The 21,641-nt window shown below is 41.6% G+C and overlaps 1 protein-coding gene across 5 annotated transcripts in view; it reads right to left on the bottom strand.

The window, feature by feature from the left end:
* MB21D2 (Mab-21 domain containing 2) overlaps nt 1-21,641 on the bottom strand; it is an 82,869-nt gene that overhangs the window by 57,934 nt on the left and 3,294 nt on the right. For 2 of the 5 annotated variants that reach the window (XM_019619024.2, XM_010716731.3), the window contains 2 exons: nt 7,156-7,299; nt 1,377-1,492 (listed from right to left, as the gene is read on the bottom strand). The gene's annotated coding sequence lies outside the window, so the exon portion shown is untranslated. Of the gene's footprint in view, nt 1-1,376; nt 1,493-2,628; nt 2,761-7,155; nt 7,300-20,541; nt 20,838-21,641 lie in introns of those variants that run through there. The other 3 variants (XR_794788.2, XM_010716729.2, XM_019619025.1) reach the window with 3 other exon arrangements.

The raw sequence follows: 21,641 nt of genomic DNA, 5'->3' as shown, positions 1-21,641 counted from the left end.
AGCAAAGTTATGGAAAATCAAGGGTATGGTGCTTTTCACAACAGAAAGATATCAGTGAGACAGGACCTGGACAGGACTAGAACGTGCATTGAATGGGTTTTGCCAATTTTAGTTCAACTTATAAATCAGATATCTGAAATAATTTATTTTCTAGTCTGAGTACTGGACATGCTATTTTCTGCTTGCTGGAATGATCTTCATTTACTGCTAAATGTTATGTGGTAGCAGCAGGCATACGAATATCTGAAATATATATGGATCCCTTAGAAATGAAAAACATCCTTTGGTCTGAGATTATCAACCATTTTGTCACGTGGAATTTCAATGGGTAATGTCAGAATACCTGCCACTAAAAAAACCTCTGTAACATTTTCCTAATCGAATTATCCTCAGAAAAAAAGAAAAACACAGAAATAAATATATATCCTTCGGTAGAATTTCTCTCTGGCCCTTGTTCTGAAAGCTTTGCGTGTTGTCTCCTGAGAAGAAAATCACATTAAGTCACTGCATTTCCCTTTCCATCCCAGGCTGTTTTGCAGACGCGGGCAAATCCTGATATTGTTGCTGTCTCCTTTCTTTCCAATCTCACTGCAAGTTCTTGCTGTAAACTCATAAGAGGTGAATGAGGATGAATGTCTGGACATTTGCTATGACTTCTGTTGTTCTCAGCTCTGCAAACACTTGCATCTGACAGCCTTAGCTGCACTGCTAAAACTCAGGGGAACTGTAGCACAGCACTGGTGTCAGGCACTGTTCAGCATGTCCCCATCAGGTGGTAGAATAACAAATCTGTTGAAAAGCTTACAACTGCAATCAGCAAGGACTTTTCCTTTGGGGATCATACTCATAGCAACAGAGCAAAAGCAGTTGGCATAAGCAGAAAAGAGAACAGAAATGCTCACCAGAAATGGAAAAATCCCAAAGCAGATATTGCAATACAATAAGTCTCTTGACTAGTGAGTTTGGAAGAGAAGATCAGCATCACTCCTAAATACACCAAATCCATGACAGCGCTCCATCATGCTTTGAATGCAAGAATCCACCAGGATGTAAAAAAAGAAAAAAAAAAAAAAAAAGCAGCTTAAGCGAAACAGATGCAACTGGAGATAGCTTTGCTCCAGGGCTCAGTTCTGGGCACAGCATTCCTGTCACTGTCATTTCCTTGCTGAAGAAATGACATGCAAACCATCTCCACATCAGAAGCTCCATCCCCTGCAGTACCAATGTCATTAAGGAGACTGCAACTTAAGGAGATGACCTGAAGGCTGAATGCCATGAGCACCCTCAGCAAAGGGTGCTCAGAGTCAGGAAGAATTGCAAGGACTTCCATCACAAACTGGAGAGCCATTAAGTAGCACCATAAACACCCAGCTTACCTCACATGGTACTGTTGTTAACTGAATGGTGGGAGTGAGGGTGCAGAGCAGAGTTCAGTGGTCCCAACTCCGTGATGACTATTAGGGGAGAAAGAAGCAGTGTGCTCAGGAGGGATCTGTAATGGAAGTTAAGGGAGCATGGTGTTCAGCCAAAGGAAATAAATAAGGAATTGATCAGTAACTGCTCTATGAGATATGCAGTCATTACTTCTTGCATGTAAGCTTTCAGGATATGATCAAACTCTGTTATCAACAGACAGCGTTAGTCCATAGAGCTGTAATCCAAAGTAAAGCTCTTTGCACCTCCCTGGAGCTGGAGAGTTTAGGTAGGAGCAGGAGTCTGCTGGTAGGAACTCCAAGCAGGATGAAAATCTCAGTTTTTTTCTTTCTTTTTTGCTATGTGTGATTCATTTTCATGGGATTGTAAGGATGGTCTCTTGTGATTTCAGTCTTCTTTCCTGTAAACAAGGGCATTGGTCTCTGTTGTCTATTCTTGCTTTTCTTACCCTAATGAGTGTGCATTATAAGCAGAGGTGTACAACATAAATAGAACCTTGTAAGTACTTGTAAATAAAGACTCTTAGAAACCCTTTATAGGGAAGCCCTATAGACATTAATAGATAGTGAACACTTTTCTATGGGAATTGTTTTTCCACTGGTCTATACAATTCAATAGTGAATTACATTCCCGCAATCAAATCCCAAAGGATGATTCAGAAAACCATTAGAAAGGATCTAATTCTCTGTAATTTTCTGCAGTAATTGAGATAAAAGCCTTTCAGGGTGTCCTCTATTACAGTTCATGGGATTTTTCCATGGCAAAATAAATGATCAGTTTAAATTCTCCTTGGTTACTTAAGCAAAGTAAAGCTGGTAAATGCTGGATGCTTATTCAGATAGAATTTCCTTTCATTTCCATGGGAAATTTACTTAATTTTGGGAGACAACAAGGGACAAGGATTAGGAGGGCTGTTTGTGATTTTTACTGTGGGACATTAAACTCCACCTTCTGCTAGAGCCAAACAACCACAGAGATTTTGCTACTTTTGTTCTCTGTGCTGGCAGGGATTTGTGCTTTGCGAGGTGCTGCTCACAGCAGCACTGCATTAACACATGGAAGCAGTGAACTCAGAGCTCTGATGATCATGGCATTTCTGGACACTTGCAAAGTGCTAATTGAAAAAACATGACTATTTTCTTCCCATCATGTGCTTGAAAATCCTTCTGAGGACCAGCTTTGCTCCATGCCCACCTGTATCTCTTTCAGGAAGCAGCAGTGGTTTTACTAATGTGTTGAACTGAGCTCCTGAGAAGCCTAAATGTTTCTTTGTCCCTTTTTGCTCTGTTTGCTGCCCCATGAGAGGCACTAATGGCCTCTGCAGGGAACTCACTGCAGAGCCTTGGGAAGAGGTCACACATATGAGAGAAGGCAGCGTCATAAAAGCCATGGTGACACATGAAAGAACTTAGAGACAAAAATCACTCCTCTGCCACGGTTTGTGGGAGCTCCCCTCGTGAGGCCACGACCTGCATTTTGGACTACATAAAGTCAAGGGTCAGGCCTCTGTGAAATTCTGACCTCGCTGACAACAATGAGAGCTATTCCATTGACTTCCTTGGGCTTCTGGTATGAGGGATTTGTCCACAGACCTTCATTTCTATGGTTCTATGAGAAGCCCACTCCAGGTAGTGCCCTCTGCCCATCCTAATGGTTTTCCATCCAGCATGCTCCATTCCACAATTCTTTGAGGCTAACAGCTGCTCAGAGTGAAGTGAGAACAACAGCTTCTTCTGGATGGCATTTCTCAATCCCAGGCCTCTTCAGAGCCAAGAGTTTTAATGTTACTAGCCTGTTCACATGCAGCTTACAGCTTGTTTTTCCTCTGAAACGTCAGAGACAAAGCTGGGTGCAGAATACATCCTTTTAGGTCTAGTTGTCTTCTCTGATTTTTGGATCTATATCTTTCCCTGTTAATTATCAGCCCTCCTGGACACAGTGTGAAAGGAAGCTATCTCTATTTGTGGGAGCTGTAGATGTAGGCTCGAGCAGATGATACAAGAAGGTCATTAGAAGCTTGAAGGGCAGTGAGAAACCATCCTTTGCCTTAAAGAACAGCAGAAGCCTGCAGAAATGGCTTATCAATGATCACCATCTCTGATTCCCAGGAGAGTTTTGGAGGTATTAGATGCACTCATCAGTCACAAGACTTCCTGCTGGAATTACCACATCGATTAGCCATGTGAAAAATAGCTTTCTGCTCTCTCCACTTCAAGCAGATTCTTCCTCTCAATGCATAGTGCCCTCCTCAAATTTATTCCAGAGTGATTCATCTTATCCGGTGGGACACTGCAAAATTTCCTGGCCTAGCATTGATCCCAATGACTTATTTTCCTCTAAAGTGTGAATTTGACTACATCAGTGTCCCAGCCTGTCTGAATCTCAGCCACTTAGCAACAAACTTAAAGTAGGTCACAATGAGTTCAGAAACAAATAGCTTACAAAGCTAAATCTTCAACACGTCAGTGGCAGTACTGTATAAGTAAACTGTAAATCCTCACAACACCACTACAAGATGCCATTGTAATACTCCAGAGACCAAGAAAGAACAGAGCACTCTCTGAGCTGTTTCTGCTTTAATTAATTTTAAAGACTTTTGCTCTGTGCTTTATGAAATTACCATAACTCATGAGCAGTGCTCCTTCATTTGTCATTGGGGTGGGGGAAAGGACATGACGGAAGGTTTTTCATCTTGCTCTGGACTAAATTCTTCTGTGACCTGAGGCAAGCCATTACACTGTGTGTGCCTCCATTTTCCCTCGGCCAAGCACAGACATTATTTGCGATGCAGGGGAATTGAGTGTTGCTGACCTTAATTCCGTAAACAATCTGCCTACCTCTGAGCTTTCATCGATGTTCTTTGGGAACTTCGCTGTGGCTGTTGACTGCAGAGGACACTGTGATGCTCTGAATTCCCCCAACCTCTCCACATCCCTCTGATAAATTGGAGGATTCAGAGCATTATAAAGGCTACTGTGCTCAACAAACACCATTGACAATTTCTTCTCTGTGCTCATTTTGTTCAGGAGTTCACCAATGGATATGAGATCCTCATTTCACAATGAATATTTTCCCAGAGACAGAAGTCAAATTGCACCACTGTGTTTTTTCCAGAGGACTCATTTCAGTTAGCTGTACAAACATTCATTCAGCCCAACCTTCATAAGTCATTTTCTTTTATCTTTACAGGCAGGTATTTTGTTCCTATGTGATAGCGAGACCTCACATTTTCAAAAGACCTTTGTCCATAGCTGAGGCTTGCCTAACTGTAGGTATACCAGAGTTCCCACAGCACTCTGTGAGGTTTTGCTGCACACAATCCTTCAGCAGCTGTTTTACATGAATGAATTTCATTCAAAAATAAATAAATAAAAATAAATAAATAAAAAGTTTTGAGATTTTGAGTGAAAAGCACTGTGTAAGTGCCTACAGTTATTTTCAATTAACAATATCTAATTTCAAGCACACCATGAATCACATTTTCCCTCTCTCTTTAGAGCCAACATATTAATCCTTTGAAACAAAAATAGCTGCATTTTAATGAGAGTTTAAAAGGGTGAAAGTTCTGCTCTAGTACATAGACTGTAATAGATTATTTTTGTGATGTATATCTTCCATCCACTCACTTCAATTTTCTGAATAATATCTGGAGAGCAGCCTGTTTTATCTCTGTCTCCCCCCATTCACTCCACTTAGCTTTCAGTGTGTGTATCATAGTTACTTTGAAGCTGATACATGTTATTCCTTATAGGCAATATGTTACAATTACACTAAAAAAAAAAAAATTGTATTGCTGTCCTTCACAGGTTGGTTTGCACAACAAATTTCACAGAAGTGTTCCTTTTAATTGTGCTGTTTTCTTTTCTGTTTTGTGTGTGTGTGTGTGTGTGTGTGTTTTTTCCCCCCACACTGCTTTGCAGTACTAAAATATGACTGAATCCCTGTGTTGATAAAATCCTCAGCTAAAGTCACTGGGCACTAGCATGGGAAAACATTCCTCTGGCAGGTCTGCACTGCATTGGCCCAGGTCTGTTCTCCAGGGGCAGAACTCTCAGAACTGTCTTTGTTGAAGTATAAAGATGCTTTAATACACTATTTTGTATTTTCAGTATCCTGGCTGGGGTAACAAAAGCTCTACTAAGACATCAGCTTCATTATCAGAAAATACACACTGGAACAGCTTTAGACACCTCAGCAACTCAGTTGTAAATTTTGCTCTTTTTATTGTTTGTATTAGACTCATGTATGGCAGGTAGGCCCCATGTAAGCAGGAAATAAAAGGATACATAGTGCTGAACTGAAGGAAATGAGGCAAGTGAGGGAAAATAGGCAATGACTGTGAGCTCAGTTTGATAGCAATTCAGTGCAGATTTTTTTTCCATTGATGAATAGACAAATACAGACTGACTGAACTGTGTCTTAAGGTGGGCAGAGCGGGCTTCTTCATTCTGGGGGGATTGGGAGAATTGGGGATGCCTGTACAATGCTGTTCCAAAGAAAGGAACTGCCCTTCTGCAGAAAATCAAACTGAGCAAACCAGCCATCTCTCGAGTTCCATTGATGATTTTATGCAGGGTATGTAATAACATGCTTCTGGATGAGAAGGAGATGAAGACTTAGAGTATGCACAAGAAAGACCATCAGCTGCTCATGCAAGAGAAAAATAGACATAGGACTTAGCTGCTAAATGTTACGGATAAAACTGCAATAAATCATGCCTTCAGCTAGGGTGACTCAGGGATATTGCAAAAAAATGTATTGAGCCATTGACATCTCCTGCATTCTGTGTCACAGGAAAGCAGAGTTGGGCAGAACCGTAATGCATGATTGTTGCAGAGATGGATACATGTCCATCTGAGCAACATTTTGGCTATAATGCACAGTGACTCTGTCTGGTTTTATCTATAGTCTCCACAGGTAATAGCTCCTGATTCCTAGAGCTATCCTGCTCTTACTTTCTCAGTTCTGCTCAGTTATTGTTAATGAACCATGATTTCTTTCTTTGTTTTGTTTAAAGTATGTTTACTCAATTTCCAGCAGGAAAGCTGTAATAGAAACTGTGCCTTGCAGTCTTTTAGGGAGCTGACACTGATGACTGCATATTATAGCCAAAAGATTGATCAGCCAATCAGTTGTCTGTCCATCTCCATAACACCAGCATGATTTATTACAACATTTGGATTGCTCTCAGCAGTTCTCCCCATATAGCTCCATACAATGAAGATGTCAGGGTAAGTTAAAACTCATTTTCTCACTGGCAGGTTTCTCTAACTACATTTTCTTGCCTTCTGTAATATGTTTATGCTATGTTGGGATGTTCCACCAGAACTTGGCACCCTCCAGCAGTATTGTGTGTTCCTGCCAGAGGAGTGGAAGTTGTTTTTCGGATTACTTGAGGGTCCCTAAGCTCAGAATGGAATACAGTCAACAACCACACATTCTCCAGTGAAGCCACAGTGTGAAAAAAGGCCTCTGAAAACATACAATTTTGTGTGTGAAAATCACTGTAAATGCAGGAATCCATGCCTGCTCAGTTAAAGAAATTAAAGGTAGGATGGAAAAGTAGTCACGTGGCAATGACAGCCTGCAAACATCTTTGAATTTCATTCATACCTAGAAGCCATCAGATGCATCAGTAGTTATGTGTGAAGTAAGAACATGAGGTAAGCAGACAAATGCAAGGTCCTTGTGCAATTTCTCTGCTCTGCCACATCCACTTACCTTGGCAGCAATCTTTCTGGAAGCAACTGATGTCGTTTGTGTCCAAATCAACTCAGGACAGGAGAGAAGCAGTAGACAGGAAAGGACGATTCTATCGGTGTCAGAACACACATTTGCAGGGATGGCTGGATTCTTGTGGCTCACCTAGGCAGAATCAAATGAAAATTAATTTGCTACTGGCAATTTATCTCATAGACATAACACACCTTGCAAGACCTGATCCTGTCTTCACTTTGAGATATCAGAAGATCTCAGAAGCAATTTTCTTTGAGTTCAAAAGAATTTCTCTGGATTTTACAGGGAGGATCAGTTCTTGCTTTCAGTGTTTCAAATATACATGACAATTCTCCTCTTCATTGTGGCAGAACAAAAGCCACTCTCACACCTCTATCTGGAGAGGTTTTGAGACAAAATGCATGTTAGCTTGTTACCTCAACTGACACTTTTCCCTGCTGCAGAGATTAGCAAACTAAGATTTATCAACTTCGGCCCATCACAGGCATCAGAGCACCCATCCCCTTGCACTCTGCTCTGCACGAGATGAAACAAACAAATAGATCAGTGCTTGTGAAGCATGACAGCAAACTGAAACAGTGAAAGGGAGTCTTACAACTGTCCTGTCCAGTCTCTGCTGACCCAGATTTGTACCTTCACCTATTTAGGTGCTCCTGCTCTTCCTTAACCTCCAGCTGCTCTCCTCAGAACAAAGATGGCTGGCTCCCACTAAGTGGATAGGAAGCTTTATAATTGAAATAGGGTGATAGAGAAAGTTAATGAAAGACAAGACTTCAGAGCATCACTTCCTGGCTGTATTTCAGAATACCAACTACTTAGCAGCAATGCACACTCAGCCCAGTCCTACTGCTTTTTTTCCATTCATTTGCTGCTACAAAGTCCTCCAGCTGATCTTGAGCCTGAGAATCTGCTCAGTGGGCTAACTGTGTATATATATTTTCATTCTTCAGTCATTTTACTTTTCTAAAATCCAGATAAGTCCCCTATTGCATTTCTTAGTGTAGGCCTCACATATAGTTGCACTAATATAGTCAGGCAGGTAAGTACCCTGGAGCAGGACGCAGAGCAAGAGAATTCCCTAAATCCTTTCATTTGCCACATCTTCAGAACAGGAAACGCTTCCCTATAAACAGATCATATCTAATCAGTTTTATTTCCAGCAGCCAAATGTGTGAGTTTAAACACCACTGTTTATGTGCTAAAAAAAAGTAAAAGAAAGAGAGTCAAAAGGACAATCTCTGTTTCAGAGAGCGCTCACAGAAACATAGGGCTAGAGTCTGAAAAGGAACAACAAAGAAATAAGGCAATACTGACCAGATGGAGTGTCCTGAACCCACACTCACCCAGCATCGCTTTCCTGTCAGTGCTGCAGGAAAGGAGACTTTCAAAGAACTGAAATTCACAATTTTAGTTTATTTTTTCACTATCCACATGGAAGGCCTGTAAAAATCTTACATTTTTACCATTTGTCATGGGTTGATTTACAGATGAATGGCCTTAGGGATTCTTCCACGTATTTAAACTTAATGTTGTGAGATTCAAGACATGAGGGACAGGGTAGGTTTTATCCTGCAGTCTCACCATAATTGAGTCTGATCACTCTTGACCATTCTGGATAACTCTGCAGATATTTTTCTCACCTCTTCTCAAAATCAAGTACTGAAGAAGCTTTCCTGAAGTCATGCTTTAGCCACAGCCATTAGAAATACACATATCCACATAGAGTGAAAGATCTAGGAAGTTTCCAGAGTCTCAAAAGGTCAGTCTTTGCCTTGCCATACTTCTATCTGTCATGAAACACTTCACTTTTATTGTGGAGCAGCAGTAAGTGTTGGGAATATGAGCACTATTAACTATATTTATTCACAGGCCTATCACCCATAAATAAAATGTACCCTTTCCTTGTACTACAGACAACAAACTTCACAGCAAAACTCACCGGTAATTTATCAGCACATTCTGGAGTTGATCTAACGTGCACTGAAGACTTTAAGGTAAATCTGACCTCACTCGGCTGCAATGGGTTCCCATGAAACAGAACTCAGGATGAAGTAACAAAGCATCAGCTTAAGTGGGAAAGCACACCAGAAGAGGACACTGCTAGCAAAGCACTGCAGGCAGTACAAAGATGACGGTGTTTGGATCTACTGGGATCTGAGATTTGGGTTCTAAACAACAGCCTTGAGCAACATAGCAGCCCTTTCCTATAGCCTGGCTGCTGAGCAGCAGGATTCTTCCCTTGCTCTGGGTCCCTGCCCTTGCTCTGCTGCTGATGTAGCGGATGAGCTCTGGGTGCTGGGCTAAGTAGCTGGCAGCTGGGGAGGTGAGCACTTGGGGCTGGCTGGAGAAGAGCCCTGCTTCGTTCCTTGTACAGGACCCACACCAATCATGCTGCAATACTGGCTGTAGAGATCTAATTTGAGGATTTTCTCTAGTCTGACCTAATGAGACATAGCAACGTCTACATGCTGCTTTTGCAGCTACTTTGTCATTAGATATGCTCATTTCCCAGGTGGGCGTGTGATTTTCCATCTCTCTGGGTTAGGAAAACAATGTGATTATACAACGAATATAAGCCTGCTGTGTTTTAGAGAGAGGAAGTATATAATATTGTAATACTGCATTTGTAAATGAATGCTATATTGCCATTTCATAGGCAACACTATCAATTTCTCTTTGGTAGGAATTTTTTCTTCAGCATTTCAAGGGTTCGTCCCCTTATTCTTATTCTCCTCCTTATTCTTAGTTCTTAAGGCTCAGCATGAATCAGTGCAACAGAAAGTATCTCCAGTAGAAACACAGGAGCAATTGGTCATCTTTCTTACTCCCATCTATCCAAGAAACCAGACTATTTGCACTGGTGACCACAGAAAAAAAAGTGTAATCTGTTAACAGATTTTTGCTTTCGTGCAGGGTTTGGATTTTTTTTTTCATTTAATTTTCATTTTCTTTCCACTTTTTTCACCTTGTAGATGACTGTGACTTTGCACAGAGGAGATCTCATATTTAAAACATAAATCTCTGAGTCTTGGATTTTACTGCAAAGCCATGCAGAACTTTCTTATTTCCAAGGTTTGCCCATTAAAATTTCACAGATGGGAAATTTAAGCTCTAGATTTATGCAAACCTGAGCCATAAACAATCCCTCTGGATTGGAAAGACCCTGGTTTTCACAGACACTACTCAGAAAGCCTTTAGGCTTTAAATGCCCATAGCTGAGAAATGGAAATTAGGCAGTCAGGTCCTGGCTGGAAATTTGCCATCTCTCTTCTGCTTTGCTTATCTTCTGCTGGGCTAGAGGACCACTGAAGCAGGGAGACCTTGAATTTGGATCGAGAGCTCACTTCAGCACTTCACTGAGGACTGCTGTTCATGTGAAAGAGTACTGTGCTTTGGGAAGGCATGGCCATCCAAACCTTAGGCAAAAGTTTAAGTGTATCCCCTTTCATCAGTTAGATCCCAGGGTAAGTTGCACAACTCACATTTCTCTCTGCAGATTTTACTTACATCTCAGACAAGATCCTTTCTTCCCCTGCTCCCTCACTGCTTCTTCCTCCAGAAAACAGAGCATGTCCTCTTCCCTGCAGTACCTCACATTTCCGCCTCATGTGTGAGGATTTTCTAATTGCCTCCTTCATTAAGAAGCACTGAAGTTCTCCTCTCTGTGTCCCAGAAACAGTGACTTCCCCGTTAGCTTTCCCCAACAAAGCGAAGATGATACTGAGTGCCATCAGTCCTGCAGGCTCTGTGGGTGGCATTTATTTCATTTCCCTGCAAACATCCCCTAAGGTCTTTTCTGCCATCCGCTCAAAGGTACTATGATAACTGGACTCCTCTAGCTCTAAGTGGATCATTTCCTTCCTCATTTGTCTCATCTCACAGATGCCCGAAGGTCTGCTCACATTTATTTTAGGCTCTCACAGAGCAGATTTCCCTGTTTCAGTTTGATTTACCATCATTCCCAGACAATTTATGTTTCCCCCTCTTAGGGCGACCAGTTCTTGGATTAAATGAAAGGCATAGCTCAGGCCCCACAGTCAGAAATTCTGAGTAGAATGTTACTCCCTACACTCTTCTGTATCTGAAAGAGCAAGGGAGAGCTTCTCCCTCCCCCCTTCATGCTTTAGGACAGGGATTATGGTGTCTAAGGAACCATGAAGGAGAAACTCGACAGTATTTCTCGTCTTCTCTGCAGCCTGTTCTTGCCACTGTCCTGACAAGCGTAAATCATGTTTCAGTGTAAATCTGGACCCAGTACATCTGTCACGTTCTGGTGGCAACGTTGGCTAGGCTGTCTGTAAATCCACTGAGAATAATGTATTTGTGCTGCAGGATGACATCCCATAATGAGATTGCAATATTCCATAGCCCATGATTTGCTATTTGTGACAAAGATAGATTTCATGAACAGCAAGGCTGCCAGGAGCCCTGCTGGGCTTAGGGGATGTTCATAAACTGGAGATCTTTCTCACCTATACAACCATAACTCAGGTATGTGGGAGACAGTTTTTAGTGCTTCTTAGACTGATCACTAAACACAATTGGAGACACAGATGCATCTAAAACACAACACAGTAGAACTAACAAGAGAAAAGCACAATCAAGAACAGTGTTTACCAACCAGCCTGTCATATTGATCCAACTACATTTAATATTTCAAGTATAATATTAAAAAAAAAAATCATTTCTATGTCTAGAACAACCCTGCTCTCCTCAGAGATTTAGACAATTAATCCCCCTCATGATGAAATTCTGCTTCATTCTTAGCTCCCAGTTGTAGTTTATTTATGGAAAGCTTAAAAAAACCTTCATCCTTATTTGTGGAAATACGCATATGCCACATTCTTCCCTTCTGTGCTGTGAGCAGAAGTTGTATAAGAGTGCATTTATGCACATGTACAAATCTACACATAACTTCTTAGCTAACAATACCATTTACACCTAAATTATTTTCCCTACCTCATTAGGGACTGCAGTGTAAGTAATACTTGATACTAGGTGGCTAAGCACCTTCAGCACAAAGATTAAATAAGTGGATGAGTGTATTAAACAAATTCTGCAGAAGTTGTGCTGGCATTAGAAAGGTTTTAGAATACACTGCCAAACATTGTGGTTTAATTGCCTTTTGGCAAAGCATGTCACAACAAAATGTGAAAGTTATTGCACAGAAAAAGTCACCCCCAGCTACCAAGGAATCAACACTAAGAGAAACTATAGATTCATTCTACTTCACGGACACTGAGAAAATGTCCTTTTTATTTTCACTTGAACTGAGCTTTAACAGCGTTATGGCTGATTGCAATTTGAGGAAAAGGAGAATCAGGCCCTTAGTTCAGAGAGGACTTAAATCTGCTCAAACTTAGTAAAGTAGATGAATGGATACATTTATCTCATTCTACAGAAGCAGATTCAGAAATGCTGTCTTGCTCAGTGCCAAACAGCTAAGAGGAAAATTGTTAAAACTCAGCTTCTGTATGGAGTCTAGCAGAATTTGGAACTCTGCCTAGCATCATTCTTGTTTCTCTGGTGCTGAGATCAGCTGTCTTGTCTTTATTTAAATACACAGTCCTCTTAAATGACTATTTTATCTTACTAGACTTCTTGTTCTCCCTCATTTACATCAAAGTATGTACAAACATGGAAAAGTGTTTCACGTAAGTCTATAAAATTAAATAGAAGACAGGATATAAAGTAAATTCCAAATCCCTTACAAATCCTGCACAGCCCAGGGCAAAGGAAATGGATGGAGTGATGGCTGAGTTACTGGAAGCCTTCTTATTCTGAACTGGAAGTCAAGTTACAGTCATTGCAAAGCTGATGCTGCCCGGTCTGCCAGGGAGTTGTACTTAATTGCACTCAGGGTGTGCTTCTAAGCCTAATTTCCCACAACTGGATCACAGACATCTCATTTTACAGGCGGGTAAAAATATCAAAAAGCAAAGAGGGGCAAACTGTGGTCGTATAAACATGCCTGTCCTAACAGTCTCATTCAGCAGGTAAAGCTGTATGCACTGCATCTGTTCAGGGTACGGTAAATTCATGCACACAAGTAAATGTGTTTCTGTTGTTTATTTCCTGTGCTTCCCACATTCACATATCTCAGTCGCCTATCATAATAGCTGACCAGGGCTGCAGATGAGTAAGAGATGGGTATTTACACATGAATCAGGACAGTTTGAAGGCTGCCACCTCCCAGGGCTGTCCTATAGATGTGTGTGCATCCAGAGTCAAATCCCACAGAAGGAGGAGGGGATGGGGCTTTCCTGACATCAGCAGTGCTGCGTCTCCTGAGCCACAGTGTGTGCTCGGCTCGTTCTCTATAGCCTCAATCAGGCAAAGGGCTTGTAAAATGGCGTAAACGAAGCATTGATGAGGTTTAACATAAAAGGTAGAATCAGGCCAGTAAAGCTGAGCATTTAAATCCAGCAGGTCACTGATTCTTTTGTGCTGATCTGAACCGGTATAATCAGAACCTGGCTGGGTTCCACTTGTGGTCTCTCCATCATACATTACTTACCATCTGAAATTCCCTCAGTTTAGGGAACGAACCCACCCCCTCCTCCATGATCTCTGAAGGAACAGTTAGTTTGAATAATAAAACCGTTTTTCACAGCATTCTCTGAGGAATCCCAGATGCCAGGAACTGCACTTCAGCACGTACAATCTCAGCCATTCACTTAATGACTGAATATTTCAATACTGTTTACAGATTAATACTTATGTTTCTGCCCTTTAGAAAAGCTCAGCATAGTAAGACTGCAATGACAGCAGAAGAGACACTACCTACAGAGAGTGAGGCTATCTGGAAAGCAGAGGCTTTACAGACCCTGGGTGTGGTTTCAAGCCATTGTCTGCATGAAGTCCACTAGGTTTTGCAAAACAGATAGAGCTTTATTTGTGTGCTTTGTGATCCGTATTTCAGGTTTATTAATACTAAAGGACAGAAGCCTCCCATTGCACAACTGATCTTCAGTAAAATAGCATGCCTACTACCACTAAAAACACTAATACTTGATTTGTTGCTAGGATCTAGAAAAATGCCACTCCACTGATATCTTCCTACCCGTCCAGATCTGTTCCTGACACTGGCTTCTGCTGCCTGTGGGGAAATGATATTGTGCTTGTATACATTAAGAGATAGAGATTTGGTAGCCAAAGTTGTTCTTTTTCAAAACCTTCTGTTCTACAGAAAAGAAGAAAAATGAGCACCAAATCTTAAAAAACAATCCTAGAAGGCAATCTCAAAAAACAACGCTAGAATACTGCTGAGGATCTCATGGAATATTTTGAGCCTCCATTTTGCAACTAGGCCCTTGATTTCTATATCTGATCAATACGTTGCCCTAAAGCTTTGTAGTAGATAACTTCGAAAATTGTTCCTTTTTTTCATCTATAAATGGTTGCTAAAATGATGCAACATTTGGAGCAATATCTGGGTTTATATTTATATTATATATATATATGTATATAAAACATATATATATATTTAATTTTAAATCAGGTTTCACTAGACTGCTTCACGTATTTGGCTTCATGCGTTCTGATCCCCACTCTGATAGCTCAGCATGGGTATGCAGGAGCTGTCCTAATCAGACAGTGAGAACAGTGGGAAGGAAGGGCAATGAGTGCTAGCCAGGCTGGAATAGAAGGCAATTAGGGATGATGAGACAAGTAAATTAACTAGATGCCTCTGTAATATCAGTGACAAAATGGAACTGACAGATACATTGCTATGGTAGCAACATAAGTGACTTTGTTGGGATAACTGCATGTTGATCCCTCAGACATAGTTTTCCATATTGTTTGCAGTCCCAAGAAAGTAGTAGTTTATCAGTGACATATTCTGCTTAAATTTGTAAAGTTTTCTCCACAGCTACAAACATTTGTGATACTTGTTCTCACTGACATCTCTCTCTGCAGAGAATTGTCATGTGACAAGAAGCACTGAACTATTTGCCAGGTCCCAGGGCAAGGCACTGCCAGGATGGCAGGCCTGAGTCTCCCAGAAAACTTCTGGGACCTGTGCCTGCCTACATCAGCACTTAATTCACCCTGAAAATAGCTTAATGATGGGCTGACTTTGTTCTTAGTGCAACCCTCTTGACTTCAACACAGTGTCCCTTGCAGTGAATTCATCCTGACACACTCATATTGTGCAGTCAGGCACAGCAGAGGAGGCTCTGGCTGGCAGACCATAATCAAATCCCATTTCAAGTAACCCAGCCAGGCTGGGTTACAGTTTGGAGCAAGGAAAGAGGCTGCATGCCAAAGCCATCTCCTGCAGAACCGTATTCTCCCCCATATTACTTAGTTATACTGATACCAACGAACATATTTTTGAATCTTTAATTTCTGCTGCTTGGGGCTACATCATCAGTGTTCAGAGCTACATTTGCCTTCTGATTAAATACCCAGATTGCTATCCATAGAGCTCATAGTTCAGACTTCTGCAGCATTTGCTGTGGCCACAACCAGAACCAGGACTGCTATGAAAGGATGTGTGCTAGCCTAGAAGCATGGCTTCTCTCCAGGTGCCATTTGCACCAGCGGCTTCAGGAGGCACTGCTGCTTTCCTCTGCACAGCAAGATTGTGCTCCTGGACTTGAGTGTCATAGTTTCTACCTTAACAAGAGAGGGACAAGAAGAATTTGTCAAGCAGATGCTAAATAAGAGATGTAAAGTCATTTACTTCTCTATAAAGCTCTAGTATGAGGTAGGTAAATGAATATAAAACCCCTCTCAGTATTCTCTTCTCCAGGTGTCTCAGCCTTTCCTCATACAGGAGATGCTCCAGACTCCTCATCATCTTTGTTGCCCTCTGCTGGACTCCCTTCAGAAGTTCTCTGTCTTTCTGGTACCAGAACTGGACAGATGTGATCTCACCAGGGCAGAGTAGGGAAGGAGAATCATTTCCCTCGACCTGCAGGCCACACTCGTTTTAATGCCTCCCGGGATACTATTGGTTTTCTTGGCCACAAGAGCACGCTGCTGCCTCACGGCCAGCCCACTCTCCACCAGGACACCCAGGTCAATCCCTGCAGAGCTTCTCTCCAGTAGGTCAGCCCCTAATCTGTACTGATATGTACAGTTATTCTTCCCCAGATGTAGGACTTGTTGAAAGTCATAAGGAAAGAATTAGCAACAAAGGGACATTCCTTTAACAGCCCAGATGGTGCCCGAGTCAGAGGAGACAGACTTGGTAAAGAGGTTTCTCTTTGATGAAGGAGCGACTCTTTATCTTCTTTACTTCCTATCAGAGAAAGACTCACAGAATCTCTATGACTGTCTAGCTGCTGTGATTCCAGAGGGACTTCGTCATTTTTGCTGCTTCCTCCAGGTCTGCATTACTGTTTTCTATGGCTGGAAAATAGAGACTTGGGAGACAGCCCAGACATCCTGAATTGTAGTAGTAGGCATCTAAAACATAATCCTGAATTCTTGACAATATTCTACACTCTGCCTCATATGAACCACAGCTCTTAACTGAGACAACATTGTTTGCTCTCTCTGACTGATCTGTATTCAGATTTTCTGTGCTCTGTTTCTCATGAATACACCAGAGCAGTCAGAGTACATTCCCCAGGTACTATTCTGGAAGCTGTACCTTGGAGCCTGTGATTCAGAAAAAGGCAGTAACATACAATTTGATCACTGGGCTGAGCTCTGAACTGTTGTGCTCTATTAAGTAGTCCTCATTTTTCTCTCTACATTTTCATTTTTTAATCATTAAATTTAAATTTAGCTGTGGTTTAATAGAATGTCTTTTAGCTGGGAGAAATATTACTCCCTGGTACTGCAAGTACAAGATGAAGCTATACAGAAACTTAGTCATAAGTACATCCATTTCTAGATAAATAAAGCAGTGATTTAAGACAAACACAGCAGCAATTTACAAGCTTGATAAGGCTTGACTATACTCAGCGTCACAGCTCAAGTACTCAAGTATTGTATGGCACTCAACATTCACAGCTAACCGTGAAACACAGGAGGAAAGGGCTGGTGAGGAACGGAAGGACGGAAAGCCAGCTCCACTGAATCTGCTGCCTTCTGCATCCTACGGACCAGAAGGAACTGAAATGTGTTGAAATCCAAAAAGGCCGTTTGGAGTTTTGTTGTTGTTCTGGGAGCAGCCTCTCAGAGTGTATGGACAACAAGGCTGGCTCCTAGCAGTTCCACAGCCCCTGCTGATTGCCATCCAGCTGCTGCCACCTCTTTGCAGGGCCGACACGATGCCACCTCCCGGCGCAACCGAGCAAGAGCAGTCTGTTGGTAGCTACTGAAAGACGGGGAAGAAAGACCTAAACTAAAACGCTAGATAGAGGGGGCAAACGAGTCTGCACTAGAACAGTAATAGCTGTGGGGCTAAATGAGCTCCAGTGGAAAAAATCTCCAATTTCTCTAAAATTACAGTCAGAAGCTGAAATGGCAACAGATATTTCAGGATTTCAAAAGTGTTTTGTCGTAGTCTGAGGCCAGCAGAAAGGAAGGTTACATTTATCTGGAGAATAGTCTCCTGCAAATAGTTCTTGAGCATTTGAGAAGGCTTGAGCTGCTGAAAAAATGTACTAGTCTGCTACAGACTGGCAAGTTTGTACTCCCTTCCTTTTCCAATCCTCAGTCAGCACTTTGAGGCACCCCTTTGGTCGGTCAGAGTACGCAGGGAGACTACAGCCAAGTTGGAACTGCACTTAGTTATTCAATTCCTCTTACATCTTCGTTACTGTGAGACTTAGCCTTCTGATGCAGAGGAGGTGGCTGGCTCAGTGCATCCTCATTTCTCTGCTATAGATGAATTCCTCTGCCTTCTTATCCCCCACGATGACGCAGAGGAAGCTGTGTACAACCATACTCCAATACTGCAGCATCAGCAGGTCTGGCTGAGGCTGGGACAATCACACACCATTTTTAAATAGTGGCTTGCTTTTGCCATCTCATTATTATGCAAAATACAGTAATGGAGGGTTGTTGAGTGGGGTTTAGCTGAGAGAGCTGACGACTCCCACTTGAGATTCAAGATACAAATTTTCTGACTACGCACATGCATCCACTGCCAAGGACTTATACAGCTAGCACTTCCTTATGTCTACAACTTTCTCTCAGAGAAAAATATTCTAACAAGCAACCCTTAATCTTGCAACTGATTCTACACAGGAGCCTTAGAATAAAAGTTCCTGCAGTATAACACTTTTGAAATGTATGTGTCAGGAGTGATAAATAAAGCTTGGAGAACAAATTGGTTTCGGTTGAATGCATACAGATATTCCTTCTGATTTGCTTAACATACATCTTCAGCCCAGTCTGTCTGAACAGAGACCGACTTAATGAAGCCCAGAGATGCAAGACTTTAAGTTCTTTTTTGTTATGTAGCGGATTAAGCAAAAACAAAACTTCTGTAGGGTGGTAAGCACCAGGCAGCAGAAAAAACATCTCTACGTGCCTCAATTCATTGTACAGCAGCCATATGGCAAGGTTTGTAGTTTATGAACAGATAGATTTTTTTTCAGAAGTTGTCGCACAGGAAATCTCACAGCAAAGACAGGTGCCAGAGAGCTGACACACCGCATATGCTGCTGTTACAATGGAAATACCTGCCACAGGCTGCAGCTTCATGTCCCACAGTTGTGACCGGTTCATGCCTGCCTAACCTTTTTATTTCCTGCTGTGCAACCCTGCTCTCTGCTTTGGGTCATCGTCAGGGCAGGCAGGGATATAAGTTGGTAGGACTTCAGCTTCATGCACTGAATAACTTCCTCCTATTTAGGGGATGCCATCTCTTACTTCCCCATAGTCATCATTTACTGATAGGCAGTGCCAGCTTGTCTTCTACTCCTCCTGTGGCTTGAATACTCACATATTTATGGAACAAGACAAACCCAACTTACATATTACAGTTTATTTGACTGTGAAAATAAGTTCTTCACACTCAATGACCTGTGCTCTCCCCCACCCACAGGAGAAGCCTCACCCAAAATACAACTCGTATTTATTGTACTGTCAATCTATGCAGTCTGATTTGACTGAGGGAGGAACTGATGGGCAAAGGCAGGACTCTCCACAGTTCTTCTGATTCCTCAATGTGCAGATTTAGGGAGGGAATGATTTTTGATCACTGCTATTGTGATACATCAGCAGAAAGAAGCTCTGTAGGGAAGGACGGATCAAGTCCTGGAGGTTTATTAGGTTGAAGTCAATAAATAAACTACCTAGTAGCAATGGAAACCAGTGTATTTATGGAGTCATGACCAACTGCAGCAAAGTTACATTAGTCAGACAAGGATCTATTGCCACCCACAAGCAGCGTGACTCTGCTGAGGTCAGGTAAACTGTAGTACAAAAGTACATTGACAGAAAGGCTGTGCCCGAAGACCTCGCAGTCCTAACATGCAGATGTGAGGGCAGAAAGGATTTGAGGAGCAAAAGTACCTCCAGATTTTATACTGCAGCTCAGAGCCTTGAATCACCTAATAGCAATCAACATTGCTAAAAATCACTATTTGGACAGGGCAAAGCAGCACCTTACAACATTTCCTTGAGCTAGCACACCTCTCTCTCATCCAGACTTGCCAGATCTGTCCTATGTGAGCATGGCCAGATTGCTTCTAGATTGAGATTGGCGAGATAGCCATTGTGGCTCTCCATACTCCCCTTTCCTTGAATTGCTTTGTATTAGAGGTTGTGTGACCAAGCCGGCATTTGAATCTACACTGGAACATCCATACATCCATCACTATCTGGATAGGTTTCAAGAATTAGGGTTTATCTCTGTGACTTCTGGTTTCTTTAACTGAAGGTAAAATTTCATGTTGGCCTCTAGGGAAAACTGACATATTTCATGGCTGAAAATACAACAGAAGGAAATACGTAGCTAAAATTATTTCACCATTAATTTATTTTTGTCTGAGGGAGATTAAACTTCTCTGCTGAGAACAGTTGAGCAAAAAAACTTTATGCTCATTTAGCAATCACTATAATAAAGTTAGATAATATGAACACATTTCATTCCTCAACAATATCCATCACCAAATACAATACTTGAAGAATCCTGTTACAAAGACATGAGGAAATAATCTTGGATAAAATGCTTCTTTCTCTCAAAGTTTGAAATCCTTTCAGAAATTTATGGAAATTTCCTAAGTTATCTTCTATGCAGCATGTTAAAGAATCCATAAAATATATGTGAATTCTGTACGTATGTACATTTATGTACGTATACTATAGATTACTAAAAAATATTTTATACGTTTCCATCCCTAAATGATCTTTTGTGTAGTATCTTCCATCCATATATCATCCATATATCATCCATATATCATCCATATATCATCCATATATCTCAGAATATGTCTTTATCACATTGAGACTAGATCTTACCTAAAGGTTTCAGGTAGAACTATTGAGCCAGGATGATTCCACTTGAGGACTGTACCATGTCATACCTGGAAATGCTGAAAAGATATATAAACTGGCCAAACTACATCATCCATCACTGTCCATTTTGGATGACTAGAGGCTATCTATTATACCCCTACTTTGCTTCAGTAACCTAACAACCACACAGCCTCAAAGCTTTCATAATAGCAATAAAGTTACCATTGCTTCTTGTAAGTTTTCACTTGTGCTATGCTCCAAGTCATAGAATGTCAAAGGACAACATTTTAGATAATTATGCTACTGTAGAGAATTCCTTTTATCTTTGTACTTTCTACAGCTGCAATCCAAGGCAATTAGAGAATTTGACTCAGGGTTTATTGACACAATGCAGTGCAGACATACATGGTCTGCTGTTGATTCATCCTATACTCAAGTTTCCCTAATGCAAACAAAAAAGAGAGAGAGAGAGATTAGGAACAGCTTTAAGAACTGATTCATCTGTTATAGTAGTTAGGATCTTTCAATTCTTTGAATCACAGAATCACAGAATTGTAGGGGTTGGAAGGGACCTCCAGAGATCATCGAGACCAACCCCCCTGCCAAAGCAGGTTCCCTACACCGATCGCACAGGTAGGCGTCCAGGTGAGACTTGAATATCTCCAGAGAAGGAGACTCCACAACCTCCCTGGGCAGCCTGTTCCAGTGCTCCGTCACCTCACCGTGAAGAAGTTCTTACGCACATTCGTGCGAAACTTCCTATGCTGTAGCTTATGTCTGTTTCCCCTCGTCCTGTCTCCACATACCACTGAAAAGATCCACTAGAGAAAATGTTAAGCAACAGGAAAGAGTTAAAGTGTTGAATAATTAAAAGGGAAACTTTGGACTATCTTCAATTACTAGTGACGTGGCCATCCTAGGCAATTCAGGCTGATCCTTTCCATTAGATTACGAGTCCCAGGTTTGGTTCTTATGGTGTGCTCCAGCCAAAACACTGGTCAGTTGGAAGAAACTCCCCCAGAATGAGATTATAATTCTATTTGGACTGTATTTTTTAAATTTTAGTGACCTTTTCTACACTAGATGTTAGTATTGTCTCTCCC

The sequence above is a fragment of the Meleagris gallopavo genome, chromosome 11 (assembly GCF_000146605.3).
Source record: "Meleagris gallopavo isolate NT-WF06-2002-E0010 breed Aviagen turkey brand Nicholas breeding stock chromosome 11, Turkey_5.1, whole genome shotgun sequence".
Classification (NCBI taxonomy): domain Eukaryota; kingdom Metazoa; phylum Chordata; class Aves; order Galliformes; family Phasianidae; genus Meleagris; species Meleagris gallopavo.
This window is presented reverse-complemented; position numbering and strand designations above follow the sequence as displayed.